Raw genomic sequence first — 15,127 nt, forward strand, 5'->3', positions numbered from 1 at the left:
TTCAGGGGTAAAGATATCACATAAGTTGGGAATTTCATAAAATTCTGAACGGCTGAGGGCATCCCACAAGCAGACTCACGTGAGGTCATCACGAGAGTAAAGTGGGTGTAACTTAGTATGGCGGTATTCAGTCACTATTTTGTGTTATTATGTGGTCATGGTATTGTGGTAATCAGTCATTATTTGGTGTTTTTATGTTGGGATGGTGTTCAGTCACTATTTGGTGATTTTATGTGGTAATTGTATGGCGGTGTTCAGTCATTATATGCTGTTATTATGTAGTGATGGTATGGCAGTATTCTGTCGCTATTTTAGGTTATTATGTTTGTGTTGCATGGCGATATTCAGTCAGTTTACAGTGTTATTATGTGGTGATTGTATGGCGGTATTCAGTCACTATTTGGTGTTATTATGTGGTGGTGGTTTGGCGATATTTTATCACATTTGTTGTTAGTATATGGTGACGGTTTGGCGGTATTCAGTCACGACTCAATACAGAGCCCGGATAGCTCAGTCGGTAGAGCATCAGACTTTTAATCTGAGGGCCCAGGGTTCAAGTCCCTGTTCGGGCTGATGCTTTTAATAAAGCGGAAAACAATAAACGCTATAATTTAAGGATGTGAGAAAACTACTGAAAAACAAATGATGGTGACTATTCAGAAAAATATCTTGGTTACCGTAGTTTCTTTGATTTCAGCTAGTTTATGACAGTATAGAGCCGTGACCATGTTCTGCTCGGTTGCTTTTTTGGCACCAGCAGCAAGTGATCACTGGTAATGTTATGTACCATGGCTATGGTATGATGGTACTCAGTCACTGTTTAGCACTATTACTTGGTTCTGTTATGGTGATATTCAGAAGATGCTTATTTTCATAACTGTAACTCCTGCCTATAAGCCACAAATCAATAGTAGACAGATCGCTAACAACAGCCATGTGATGTTTGGTCTCTGGGTAGTGGTAAAATCCTGATAAAAGATATGGCGGCGATCTGAACCTTTTGCGATCTTCAGGGGTAAAGATATCACATAAGTTGGGAATTTCATAAAATTCTGAACGGCTGAGGGCATTCCACAAGCAGACTCACGTGAGGTCATCACGAGAGTAAAGTGGGTGTAACTTAGTATGGCGGTATTCAGTCACTATTTTGTGTTATTATGTGGTCATGGTATTGTGGTAATCAGTCAATATTTGGTGTTTTTATGTTGGGATGGTGTTCAGTCACTATTTGGTGATTTTATGTGGTAATTGTATGGCGGTGTTCAGTCATTATATGCTGTTATTATGTGGTGATGGTATGGCAGTATTCTGTCGCTATTTTAGGTCATTATGTTTGTGTTGCATGGCGATATTCAGTCAGTTTACAGTGTTATTATGTGGTGATTGTATGGCGGTATTCAGTCACTATTTGGTGTTATTATGTGGTGGTGGTTTGGCGATATTTTATCACATTTGTTGTTAGTATATGGTGACGGTTTGGCGGTATTCAGTCACGACTCGATACAGAGCCCGGATAGCTCAGTCGGTAGAGCATCAGACTTTTAATCTGAGGGTCCAGGGTTCAAGTCCCTGTTCGGGCGGATGCTTTTAATAAAGCGGAAAACAATAAACGCTATAATTTAAGGATGTGAGAAAACTACTGAAAAACAAATGATGGTGACTATTCAGAAAAATATCTTGGTTACCGTAGTTTCTTTGATTTCAGCTAGTTTATGACAGTATAGAGCCGTGACCATGTTCTGCTCGGTTGCTTTTTTGGCACCAGCAGCAAGTGATCACTGGTAATGTTATGTACCATGGCTATGGTATGATGGTACTCAGTCACTGTTTAGCACTATTACTTGGTTCTGTTATGGTGATATTCAGAAGATGCTTATTTTCATAACTGTAACTCCTGCCTATAAGCCACAAATCAATAGTAGACAGATCGCTAACAACAGCCATGTGATGTTTGGTCTCTGGGTAGTGGTAAAATCCTGATAAAAGATATGGCGGCGATCTGAACCTTTTGCGATCTTCAGGGGTAAAGATATCACATAAGTTGGGAATTTCATAAAATTCTGAACGGCTGAGGGCATCCCACAAGCAGACTCACGTGAGGTCATCACGAGAGTAAAGTGGGTGTAACTTAGTATGGCGGTATTCAGTCACTATTTTGTGTTATTACGTGGTCATGGTATTGTGGTAATCAGACATTATTTGGTGTTTTTATGTTGGGATGGTGTTCAGTCACTATTTGGTGATTTTATGTGGTAATTGTATGGCGGTGTTCAGTCATTATATGCTGTTATTATGTGGTGATGGTATGGCAGTATTCTGTCGCTATTTTAGGTTATTATGTTTGTGTTGCATGGCGATATTCAGTCAGTTTACAGTGTTATTATGTGGTGATTGTATGGCGGTATTCAGTCACTATTTGGTGTTATTATGTGGTGGTGGTTTGGCGATATTTTATCACATTTGTTGTTAGTATATGGTGACGGTTTGGCGGTATTCAGTCACGACTCGATACAGAGCCCGGATAGCTCAGTCGGTAGAGCATTAGACTTATAATCTGAGGGTCCAGGGTTCAAGTCCCTGTTCGGGCGGATGCTTTTAATAAAGCGGAAAACAATAAACGCTATAATTTAAGGATGTGAGAAAACTACTGAAAAACAAATGATGGTGACTATTCAGAAAAATATCTTGGTTACCGTAGTTTCTTTGATTTCAGCTAGTTTATGACAGTATAGAGCCGTGACCATGTTCTGCTCGGTTGCTTTTTTGGCACCAGCAGCAAGTGATCACTGGTAATGTTATGTACCATGGCTATGGTATGATGGTACTCAGTCACTGTTTAGCACTATTACTTGGTTCTGTTATGGTGATATTCAGAAGATGCTTATTTTCATAACTGTAACTCCTGCCTATAAGCCACAAATCAATAGTAGACAGATCGCTAACAACAGCCATGTGATGTTTGGTCTCTGGGTAGTGGTAAAATCCTGATAAAAGATATGGCGGCGATCTGAACCTTTTGCGATCTTCAGGGGTAAAGATATCACATAAGTTGGGAATTTCATAAAATTCTGAACGGCTGAGGGCATCCCACAAGCAGACTCACGTGAGGTCATCACGAGAGTAAAGTGGGTGTAACTTAGTATGGCGGTATTCAGTCACTATTTTGTGTTATTATGTGGTCATGGTATTGTGGTAATCAGTCATTATTTGGTGTTTTTATGTTGGGATGGTGTTCAGTCACTATTTGGTGATTTTATGTGGTAATTGTATGGCGGTGTTCAGTCATTATATGCTGTTATTATGTGGTGATGGTATGGCAGTATTCTGTCGCTATTTTAGGTTATTATGTTTGTGTTGCATGGCGATATTCAGTCAGTTTACAGTGTTATTATGTGGTGATTGTATGGCGGTATTCAGTCACTATTTCGTGTTATTATGTGGTGGTGGTTTGGCGATATTTTATCACATTTGTTGTTAGTATATGGTGACGGTTTGGCGGTATTCAGTCACGACTCGATACAGATCCCGGATAGCTCAGTCGGTAGAGCATCAGACTTTTAATCTGAGGGTCCAGGGTTCAAGTCCCTGTTCGGGCAGATGCTTTTAATAAAGCGGAAAACAATAAACGCTATAATTTAAGGATGTGAGAAAACTACTGAAAAACAAATGATGGTGACTATTCAGAAAAATATCTTGGTTACCGTAGTTTCTTTGATTTCAGCTAGTTTATGACAGTATAGAGCCGTGACCATGTTCTGCTCGGTTGCTTTTTTGGCACCAGCAGCAAGTGATCACTGGTAATGTTATGTACCATGGCTATGGTATGATGGTACTCAGTCACTGTTTAGCACTATTACTTGGTTCTGTTATGGTGATATTCAGAAGATGCTTATTTTCATAACTGTAACTCCTGCCTATAAGCCACAAATCAATAGTAGACAGATCGCTAACAACAGCCATGTGATGTTTGGTCTCTGGGTAGTGGTAAAATCCTGATAAAAGATATGGCGGCGATCTCAACCTTTTGCGATCTTCAGGGGTAAAGATATCACATAAGTTGGGAATTTCATAAAATTCTGAACGGCTGAGGGCATCCCACAAGCAGACTCACGTGAGGTCATCACGAGAGTAAAGTGGGTGTAACTTAGTATGGCGGTATTCAGTCACTATTTTGTGTTATTATGTGGTCATGGTATTGTGGTAATCAGTCATTATTTGGTGTTTTTATGTTGGGATGGTGTTCAGTCACTATTTGGTGATTTTATGTGGTAATTGTATGGCGGTGTTCAGTCATTATATGCTGTTATTATGTGGTGATGGTATGGCAGTATTCTGTCGCTATTTTAGGTTATTATGTTTGTGTTGCATGGCGATATTCAGTCAGTTTACAGTGTTATTATGTGGTGATTGTATGGCGGTATTCAGTCACTATTTGGTGTTATTATGTGGTGGTGGTTTGGCGATATTTTATCACATTTGTTGTTAGTATATGGTGACGGTTTGGCGGTATTCAGTCACGACTCGATACAGAGCCCGGATAGCTCAGTCGGTAGAGCATCAGACTTTTAATCTGAGGGTCCAGGGTTCAAGTCCCTGTTCGGGCGGATGCTTTTAATAAAGCGGAAAACAATAAACGCTATAATTTAAGGATGTGAGAAAACTACTGAAAAACAAATGATGGTGACTATTCAGAAAAATATCTTGGTTACCGTAGTTTCTTTGATTTCAGCTAGTTTATGACAGTATAGAGCCGTGACCATGTTCTGCTCGGTTCCTTTTTTGGCACCAGCAGCAAGTGATCACTGGTAATGTTATGTACCATGGCTATGGTATGATGGTACTCAGTCACTGTTTAGCACTATTACTTGGTTCTGTTATGGTGATATTCAGAAGATGCTTATTTTCATAACTGTAACTCCTGCCTATAAGCCACAAATCAATAGTAGACAGATCGCTAACAACAGCCATGTGATGTTTGGTCTCTGGGTAGTGGTAAAATCCTGATAAAAGATATGGCAGCGATCTCAACCTTTTGCGATCTTCAGGGGTAAAGATATCACATAAGTTGGGAATTTCATAAAATTCTGAACGGCTGAGGGCATCCCACAAGCAGACTCACGTGAGGTCATCACGAGAGTAAAGTGGGTGTAACTTAGTATGGCGGTATTCAGTCACTATTTTGTGTTATTATGTGGTCATGGTATTGTGGTAATCAGTCATTATTTGGTGTTTTTATGTTGGGATGGTGTTCAGTCACTATTTGGTGATTTTATGTGGTAATTGTATGGCGGTGTTCAGTCATTATATGCTGTTATTATGTGGTGATGGTATGGCAGTATTCTGTCGCTATTTTAGGTTATTATGTTTGTGTTGCATGGCGATATTCAGTCAGTTTACAGTGTTATTATGTGGTGATTGTATGGCGGTATTCAGTCACTATTTGGTGTTATTATGTGGTGGTGGTTTGGCGATATTTTATCACATTTGTTGTTAGTATATGGTGACGGTTTGGCGGTATTCAGTCACGACTCGATACAGAGCCCGGATAGCTCAGTCGGTAGAGCATCAGACTTTTAATCTGAGGGTCCAGGGTTCAAGTCCCTGTTCGGGCGGATGCTTTTAATAAAGCGGAAAACAATAAACGCTATAATTTAAGGATGTGAGAAAACTACTGAAAAACAAATGATGGTGACTATTCAGAAAAATATCTTGGTTACCGTAGTTTCTTTGATTTCAGCTAGTTTATGACAGTATAGAGCCGTGACCATGTTCTGCTCGGTTGCTTTTTTGGCACCAGCAGCAAGTGATCACTGGTAATGTTATGTACCATGGCTATGGTATGATGGTACTCAGTCACTGTTTAGCACTATTACTTGGTTCTGTTATGGTGATATTCAGAAGATGCTTATTTTCATAACTGTAACTCCTGCCTATAAGCCACAAATCAATAGTAGACAGATCGCTAACAACAGCCATGTGATGTTTGGTCTCTGGGTAGTGGTAAAATCCTGATAAAAGATATGGCGGCGATCTCAACCTTTTGCGATCTTCAGGGGTAAAGATATCACATAAGTTGGGAATTTCATAAAATTCTGAACGGCTGAGGGCATCCCACAAGCAGACTCACGTGAGGTCATCACGAGAGTAAAGTGGGTGTAACTTAGTATGGCGGTATTCAGTCACTATTTTGTGTTATTATGTGGTCATGGTATTGTGGTAATCAGTCATTATTTGGTGTTTTTATGTTGGGATGGTGTTCAGTCACTATTTGGTGATTTTATGTGGTAATTGTATGGCGGTGTTCAGTCATTATATGCTGTTATTATGTGGTGATGGTATGGCAGTATTCTGTCGCTATTTTAGGTTATTATGTTTGTGTTGCATGGCGATATTCAGTCAGTTTACAGTGTTATTATGTGGTGATTGTATGGCGGTATTCAGTCACTATTTGGTGTTATTATGTGGTGGTGGTTTGGCGATATTTTATCACATTTGTTGTTAGTATATGGTGACGGTTTGGCGGTATTCAGTCACGACTCGATACAGAGCCCGGATAGCTAAGTCGGTAGAGCATCAGACTTTTAATCTGAGGTTCAAGTCCCTGTTCGGGCGGATGCTTTTAATAAAGCGGAAAACAATAAACGCTATAATTTAAGGATGTGAGAAAACTACTGAAAAACAAATGATGGTGACTATTCAGAAAAATATCTTGGTTACCGTAGTTTCTTTGATTTCAGCTAGTTTATGACAGTATAGAGCCGTGACCATGTTCTGCTCGGTTGCTTTTTTGGCACCAGCAGCAAGTGATCACTGGTAATGTTATGTACCATGGCTATGGTATGATGGTACTCAGTCACTGTTTAGCACTATTACTTGGTTCTGTTATGGTGATATTCAGAAGATGCTTATTTTCATAACTGTAACTCCTGCCTATAAGCCACAAATCAATAGTAGACAGATCGCTAACAACAGCCATGTGATGTTTGGTCTCTGGGTAGTGGTAAAATCCTGATAAAAGATATGGCGGCGATCTGAACCTTTTGCGATCTTCAGGGGTAAAGATATCACATAAGTTGGGAATTTCATAAAATTCTGAACGGCTGAGGGCATCCCACAAGCAGACTCACGTGAGGTCATCACGAGAGTAAAGTGGGTGTAACTTAGTATGGCGGTATTCAGTCACTATTTTGTGTTATTACGTGGTCATGGTATTGTGGTAATCAGTCATTATTTGGTGTTTTTATGTTGGGATGGTGTTCAGTCACTATTTGGTGATTTTATGTGGTAATTGTATGGCGGTGTTCAGTCATTATATGCTGTTATTATGTGGTGATGGTATGGCAGTATTCTGTCGCTATTTTAGGTTATTATGTTTGTGTTGCATGGCGATATTCAGTCAGTTTACAGTGTTATTATGTGGTGATTGTATGGCGGTATTCAGTCACTATTTGGTGTTATTATGTGGTGGTGGTTTGGCGATATTTTATCACATTTGTTGTTAGTATATGGTGACGGTTTGGCGGTATTCAGTCACGACTCGATACAGAGCCCGGATAGCTCAGTCGGTAGAGCATTAGACTTATAATCTGAGGGTCCAGGGTTCAAGTCCCTGTTCGGGCGGATGCTTTTAATAAAGCGGAAAACAATAAACGCTATAATTTAAGGATGTGAGAAAACTACTGAAAAACAAATGATGGTGACTATTCAGAAAAATATCTTGGTTACTGTAGTTTCTTTGATTTCAGCTAGTTCATGACAGTATAGAGCCGTGACCATGTTCTGCTCGGTTGCTTTTTTGGCACCAGCAGCAAGTGATCACTGGTAATGTTATGTACCATGGCTATGGTATGATGGTACTCAGTCACTGTTTAGCACTATTACTTGGTTCTGTTATGGTGATATTCAGAAGATGCTTATTTTCATAACTGTAACTCCTGCCTATAAGCCACAAATCAATAGTAGACAGATCGCTAACAACAGCCATGTGATGTTTGGTCTCTGGGTAGTGGTAAAATCCTGATAAAAGATATGGCGGCGATCTGAACCTTTTGCGATCTTCAGGGGTAAAGATATCACATAAGTTGGGAATTTCATAAAATTCTGAACGGCTGAGGGCATCCCACAAGCAGACTCACGTGAGGTCATCACGAGAGTAAAGTGGGTGTAACTTAGTATGGCGGTATTCAGTCACTATTTTGTGTTATTATGTGGTCATGGTATTGTGGTAATCAGTCATTATTTGGTGTTTTTATGTTGGGATGGTGTTCAGTCACTATTTGGTGATTTTATGTGGTAATTGTATGGCGGTGTTCAGTCATTATATGCTGTTATTATGTGGTGATGGTATGGCAGTATTCTGTCGCTATTTTAGGTTATTATGTTTGTGTTGCATGGCGATATTCAGTCAGTTTACAGTGTTATTATGTGGTGATTGTATGGCGGTATTCAGTCACTATTTCGTGTTATTATGTGGTGGTGGTTTGGCGATATTTTATCACATTTGTTGTTAGTATATGGTGACGGTTTGGCGGTATTCAGTCACGACTCGATACAGATCCCGGATAGCTCAGTCGGTAGAGCATCAGACTTTTAATCTGAGGGTCCAGGGTTCAAGTCCCTGTTCGGGCGGATGCTTTTAATAAAGCGGAAAACAATAAACGCTATAATTTAAGGATGTGAGAAAACTACTGAAAAACAAATGATGGTGACTATTCAGAAAAATATCTTGGTTACCGTAGTTTCTTTGATTTCAGCTAGTTTATGACAGTATAGAGCCGTGACCATGTTCTGCTCGGTTGCTTTTTTGGCACCAGCAGCAAGTGATCACTGGTAATGTTATGTACCATGGCTATGGTATGATGGTACTCAGTCACTGTTTAGCACTATTACTTGGTTCTGTTATGGTGATATTCAGAAGATGCTTATTTTCATAACTGTAACTCCTGCCTATAAGCCACAAATCAATAGTAGACAGATCGCTAACAACAGCCATGTGATGTTTGGTCTCTGGGTAGTGGTAAAATCCTGATAAAAGATATGGCGGCGATCTCAACCTTTTGTGATCTTCAGGGGTAAAGATATCACATAAGTTGGGAATTTCATAAAATTCTGAACGGCTGAGGGCATCCCACAAGCAGACTCACGTGAGGTCATCACGAGAGTAAAGTGGGTGTAACTTAGTATGGCGGTATTCAGTCACTATTTTGTGTTATTATGTGGTCATGGTATTGTGGTAATCAGTCATTATTTGGTGTTTTTATGTTGGGATGGTGTTCAGTCACTATTTGGTGATTTTATGTGGTAATTGTATGGCGGTGTTCAGTCATTATATGCTGTTATTATGTGGTGATGGTATGGCAGTATTCTGTCGCTATTTTAGGTTATTATGTTTGTGTTGCATGGCGATATTCAGTCAGTTTACAGTGTTATTATGTGGTGATTGTATGGCGGTATTCAGTCACTATTTGGTGTTATTATGTGGTGGTGGTTTGGCGATATTTTATCACATTTGTTGTTAGTATATGGTGACGGTTTGGCGGTATTCAGTCACGACTCGATACAGAGCCCGGATAGCTCAGTCGGTAGAGCATCAGACTTTTAATCTGAGGGTCCAGGGTTCAAGTCCCTGTTCGGGCGGATGCTTTTAATAAAGCGGAAAACAATAAACGCTATAATTGAAGGATGTGAGAAAACTACTGAAAAACAAATGATGGTGACTATTCAGAAAAATATCTTGGTTACCGTAGTTTCTTTGATTTCAGCTAGTTTATGACAGTATAGAGCCGTGACCATGTTCTGCTCGGTTGCTTTTTTGGCACCAGCAGCAAGTGATCACTGGTAATGTTATGTACCATGGCTATGGTATGATGGTACTCGGTCACTGTTTAGCACTATTACTTGGTTCTGTTATGGTGATATTCAGAAGATGCTTATTTTCATAACTGTAACTCCTGCCTATAAGCCACAAATCAATAGTAGACAGATCGCTAACAACAGCCATGTGATGTTTGGTCTCTGGGTAGTGGTAAAATCCTGATAAAAGATATGGCGGCGATCTGAACCTTTTGCGATCTTCAGGGGTAAAGATATCACATAAGTTGGGAATTTCATAAAATTCTGAACGGCTGAGGGCATCCCACAAGCAGACTCACGTGAGGTCATCACGAGAGTAAAGTGGGTGTAACTTAGTATGGCGGTATTCAGTCATTATTTGGTGTTTTTATGTTGGGATGGTGTTCAGTCACTATTTGGTGATTTTATGTGGTAATTGTATGGCGGTGTTCAGTCATTATATGCTGTTATTATGTGGTGATGGTATGGCAGTATTCTGTCGCTATTTTAGGTTATTATGTTTGTGTTGCATGGCGATATTCAGTCAGTTTACAGTGTTATTATGTGGTGATTGTATGGCGGTATTCAGTCACTATTTGGTGTTATTATGTGGTGGTGGTTTGGCGATATTTGATCACATTTGTTGTTAGTATATGGTGACGGTTTGGCGGTATTCAGTCACGACTCGATACAGAGCCCGGATAGCTCAGTCGGTAGAGCATCAGACTTTTAATCTGAGGGTCCAGGGTTCAAGTCCCTGTTCGGGCGGATGCTTTTAATAAAGCGGAAAACAATAAACGCTATAATTTAAGGATGTGAGAAAACTACTGAAAAACAAATGATGGTGACTATTCAGAAAAATATCTTGGTTACCGTAGTTTCTTTGATTTCAGCTAGTTTATGACAGTATAGAGCCGTGACCATGTTCTGCTCGGTTCCTTTTTTGGCACCAGCAGCAAGTGATCACTGGTAATGTTATGTACCATGGCTATGGTATGATGGTACTCAGTCACTGTTTAGCACTATTACTTGGTTCTGTTATGGTGATATTCAGAAGATGCTTATTTTCATAACTGTAACTCCTGCCTATAAGCCACAAATCAATAGTAGACAGATCGCTAACAACAGCCATGTGATGTTTGGTCTCTGGGTAGTGGTAAAATCCTGATAAAAGATATGGCAGCGATCTCAACCTTTTGCGATCTTCAGGGGTAAAGATATCACATAAGTTGGGAATTTCATAAAATTCTGAACGGCTGAGGGCATCCCACAAGCAGACTCACGTGAGGTCATCACGAGAGTAAAGTGGGTGTAACTTAGTATGGCGGTATTCAGTCACTATTTTGTGTTATTATGTGGTCATGGTATTGTGGTAATCAGTCATTATTTGGTGTTTTTATGTTGGGATGGTGTTCAGTCACTATTTGGTGATTTTATGTGGTAATTGTATGGCGGTGTTCAGTCATTATATGCTGTTATTATGTGGTGATGGTATGGCAGTATTCTGTCGCTATTTTAGGTTATTATGTTTGTGTTGCATGGCGATATTCAGTCAGTTTACAGTGTTATTATGTGGTGATTGTATGGCGGTATTCAGTCACTATTTGGTGTTATTATGTGGTGGTGGTTTGGCGATATTTTATCACATTTGTTGTTAGTATATGGTGACGGTTTGGCGGTATTCAGTCACGACTCGATACAGAGCCCGGATAGCTCAGTCGGTAGAGCATCAGACTTTTAATCTGAGGGTCCAGGGTTCAAGTCCCTGTTCGGGCGGATGCTTTTAATAAAGCGGAAAACAATAAACGCTATAATTTAAGGATGTGAGAAAACTACTGAAAAACAAATGATGGTGACTATTCAGAAAAATATCTTGGTTACCGTAGTTTCTTTGATTTCAGCTAGTTTATGACAGTATAGAGCCGTGACCATGTTCTGCTCGGTTGCTTTTTTGGCACCAGCAGCAAGTGATCACTGGTAATGTTATGTACCATGGCTATGGTATGATGGTACTCAGTCACTGTTTAGCACTATTACTTGGTTCTGTTATGGTGATATTCAGAAGATGCTTATTTTCATAACTGTAACTCCTGCCTATAAGCCACAAATCAATAGTAGACAGATCGCTAACAACAGCCATGTGATGTTTGGTCTCTGGGTAGTGGTAAAATCCTGATAAAAGATATGGCGGCGATCTCAACCTTTTGCGATCTTCAGGGGTAAAGATATCACATAAGTTGGGAATTTCATAAAATTCTGAACGGCTGAGGGCATCCCACAAGCAGACTCACGTGAGGTCATCACGAGAGTAAAGTGGGTGTAACTTAGTATGGCGGTATTCAGTCACTATTTTGTGTTATTATGTGGTCATGGTATTGTGGTAATCAGTCATTATTTGGTGTTTTTATGTTGGGATGGTGTTCAGTCACTATTTGGTGATTTTATGTGGTAATTGTATGGCGGTGTTCAGTCATTATATGCTGTTATTATGTGGTGATGGTATGGCAGTATTCTGTCGCTATTTTAGGTTATTATGTTTGTGTTGCATGGCGATATTCAGTCAGTTTACAGTGTTATTATGTGGTGATTGTATGGCGGTATTCAGTCACTATTTGGTGTTATTATGTGGTGGTGGTTTGGCGATATTTTATCACATTTGTTGTTAGTATATGGTGACGGTTTGGCGGTATTCAGTCACGACTCGATACAGAGCCCGGATAGCTAAGTCGGTAGAGCATCAGACTTTTAATCTGAGGTTCAAGTCCCTGTTCGGGCGGATGCTTTTAATAAAGCGGAAAACAATAAACGCTATAATTTAAGGATGTGAGAAAACTACTGAAAAACAAATGATGGTGACTATTCAGAAAAATATCTTGGTTACCGTAGTTTCTTTGATTTCAGCTAGTTTATGACAGTATAGAGCCGTGACCATGTTCTGCTCGGTTGCTTTTTTGGCACCAGCAGCAAGTGATCACTGGTAATGTTATGTACCATGGCTATGGTATGATGGTACTCAGTCACTGTTTAGCACTATTACTTGGTTCTGTTATGGTGATATTCAGAAGATGCTTATTTTCATAACTGTAACTCCTGCCTATAAGCCACAAATCAATAGTAGACAGATCGCTAACAACAGCCATGTGATGTTTGGTCTCTGGGTAGTGGTAAAATCCTGATAAAAGATATGGCGGCGATCTCAACCTTTTGCGATCTTCAGGGGTAAAGATATCACATAAGTTGGGAATTTCATAAAATTCTGAACGGCTGAGGGCATCCCACAAGCAGGCTCACGTGAGGTCATCACGAGAGTAAAGTGGGTGTAACTTAGTATGGCGGTATTCAGTCACTATTTTGTGTTATTATGTGGTCATGGTATTGTGGTAATCAGTCATTATTTGGTGTTTTTATGTTGGGATGGTGTTCAGTCACTATTTGGTGATTTTATGTGGTAATTGTATGGCGGTGTTCAGTCATTATATGCTGTTATTATGTGGTGATGGTATGGCAGTATTCTGTCGCTATTTTAGGTTATTATGTTTGTGTTGCATGGCGATATTCAGTCAGTTTACAGTGTTATTATGTGGTGATTGTATGGCGGTATTCAGTCACTATTTGGTGTTATTATGTGGTGGTGGTTTGGCGATATTTTATCACATTTGTTGTTAGTATATGGTGACGGTTTGGCGGTATTCAGTCACGACTCGATACAGAGCCCGGATAGCTCAGTCGGTAGAGCATCAGACTTTTAATCTGAGGGTCCAGGGTTCAAGTCCCTGTTCGGGCGGATGCTTTTAATAAAGCGGAAAACAATAAACGCTATAATTTAAGGATGTGAGAAAACTACTGAAAAACAAATGATGGTGACTATTCAGAAAAATATCTTGGTTACCGTAGTTTCTTTGATTTCAGCTAGTTTATGACAGTATAGAGCCGTGACCATGTTCTGCTCGGTTGCTTTTTTGGCACCAGCAGCAAGTGATCACTGGTAATGTTATGTACCATGGCTATGGTATGATGGTACTCAGTCACTGTTTAGCACTATTACTTGGTTCTGTTATGGTGATATTCAGAAGATGCTTATTTTCATAACTGTAACTCCTGCCTATAAGCCACAAATCAATAGTAGACAGATCGCTAACAACAGCCATGTGATGTTTGGTCTCTGGGTAGTGGTAAAATCCTGATAAAAGATATGGCGGCGATCTCAACCTTTTGCGATCTTCAGGGGTAAAGATATCACATAAGTTGGGAATTTCATAAAATTCTGAACGGCTGAGGGCATCCCACAAGCAGACTCACGTGAGGTCATCACGAGAGTAAAGTGGGTGTAACTTAGTATGGCGGTATTCAGTCACTATTTTGTGTTATTATGTGGTCATGGTATTGTGGTAATCAGTCATTATTTGGTGTTTTTATGTTGGGATGGTGTTCAGTCACTATTTGGTGATTTTATGTGGTAATTGTATGGCGGTGTTCAGTCATTATATGCTGTTATTATGTGGTGATGGTATGGCAGTATTCTGTCGCTATTTTAGGTTATTATGTTTGTGTTGCATGGCGATATTCAGTCAGTTTACAGTGTTATTATGTGGTGATTGTATGGCGGTATTCAGTCACTATTTGGTGTTATTATGTGGTGGTGGTTTGGCGATATTTTATCACATTTGTTGTTAGTATATGGTGACGGTTTGGCGGTATTCAGTCACGACTCGATACAGAGCCCGGATAGCTCAGTCGGTAGAGCATCAGACTTTTAATCTGAGGGTCCAGGGTTCAAGTCCCTGTTCGGGCGGATGCTTTTAATAAAGCGGAAAACAATAAACGCTATAATTTAAGGATGTGAGAAAACTACTGAAAAACAAATGATGGTGACTATTCAGAAAAATATCTTGGTTACCGTAGTTTCTTTGATTTCAGCTAGTTTATGACAGTATAGAGCCGTGACCATGTTCTGCTCGGTTGCTTTTTTGGCACCAGCAGCAAGTGATCACTGGTAATGTTATGTACCATGGCTATGGTATGATGGTACTCAGTCACTGTTTAGCACTATTACTTGGTTCTGTTATGGTGATATTCAGAAGATGCTTATTTTCATAACTGTAACTCCTGCCTATAAGCCACAAATCAATAGTAGACAGATCGCTAACAACAGCCATGTGATGTTTGGTCTCTGGGTAGTGGTAAAATCCTGATAAAAGATATGGCGGCGATCTCAACCTTTTGCGATCTTCAGGGGTAAAGATATCACATAAGTTGGGAATTTCATAAAATTCTGAACGGCTGAGGGCATCCCACA

At 39.8% G+C, this 15,127-nt stretch overlaps 10 non-coding genes across 10 annotated transcripts; all 10 read left to right on the forward strand.

Moving 5' to 3' along the window:
• Window positions 1-1,507: 1,507 nt before the first annotated feature.
• TRNAK-UUU (transfer RNA lysine (anticodon UUU)) lies at window positions 1,508-1,580 on the forward strand. Its single transcript has one exon. It is a non-coding gene; the product is annotated as a tRNA-Lys (tRNA).
• A 935-nt stretch (window positions 1,581-2,515) lies between these two features.
• TRNAI-UAU (transfer RNA isoleucine (anticodon UAU)) lies at window positions 2,516-2,588 on the forward strand. Its single transcript has one exon. It is a non-coding gene; the product is annotated as a tRNA-Ile (tRNA).
• A 1,943-nt stretch (window positions 2,589-4,531) lies between these two features.
• TRNAK-UUU (transfer RNA lysine (anticodon UUU)) lies at window positions 4,532-4,604 on the forward strand. The gene has a single exon. It is a non-coding gene; the product is annotated as a tRNA-Lys (tRNA).
• Window positions 4,605-5,539: 935 nt separating this feature from the next.
• On the forward strand, window positions 5,540-5,612 carry TRNAK-UUU (transfer RNA lysine (anticodon UUU)). Its single transcript has one exon. It is a non-coding gene; the product is annotated as a tRNA-Lys (tRNA).
• A 1,935-nt stretch (window positions 5,613-7,547) lies between these two features.
• TRNAI-UAU (transfer RNA isoleucine (anticodon UAU)) lies at window positions 7,548-7,620 on the forward strand. Its single transcript has one exon. It is a non-coding gene; the product is annotated as a tRNA-Ile (tRNA).
• A 1,943-nt stretch (window positions 7,621-9,563) lies between these two features.
• On the forward strand, window positions 9,564-9,636 carry TRNAK-UUU (transfer RNA lysine (anticodon UUU)). Its single transcript has one exon. It is a non-coding gene; the product is annotated as a tRNA-Lys (tRNA).
• Window positions 9,637-10,526: 890 nt separating this feature from the next.
• On the forward strand, window positions 10,527-10,599 carry TRNAK-UUU (transfer RNA lysine (anticodon UUU)). The gene has a single exon. It is a non-coding gene; the product is annotated as a tRNA-Lys (tRNA).
• Window positions 10,600-11,534: 935 nt separating this feature from the next.
• TRNAK-UUU (transfer RNA lysine (anticodon UUU)) lies at window positions 11,535-11,607 on the forward strand. Its single transcript has one exon. It is a non-coding gene; the product is annotated as a tRNA-Lys (tRNA).
• Window positions 11,608-13,542: 1,935 nt separating this feature from the next.
• TRNAK-UUU (transfer RNA lysine (anticodon UUU)) lies at window positions 13,543-13,615 on the forward strand. The gene has a single exon. It is a non-coding gene; the product is annotated as a tRNA-Lys (tRNA).
• Window positions 13,616-14,550: 935 nt separating this feature from the next.
• On the forward strand, window positions 14,551-14,623 carry TRNAK-UUU (transfer RNA lysine (anticodon UUU)). The gene has a single exon. It is a non-coding gene; the product is annotated as a tRNA-Lys (tRNA).
• Window positions 14,624-15,127: the final 504 nt, after the last annotated feature.

Source organism: Ranitomeya imitator, chromosome 4, assembly GCF_032444005.1.
Source record: "Ranitomeya imitator isolate aRanImi1 chromosome 4, aRanImi1.pri, whole genome shotgun sequence".
Classification (NCBI taxonomy): domain Eukaryota; kingdom Metazoa; phylum Chordata; class Amphibia; order Anura; family Dendrobatidae; genus Ranitomeya; species Ranitomeya imitator.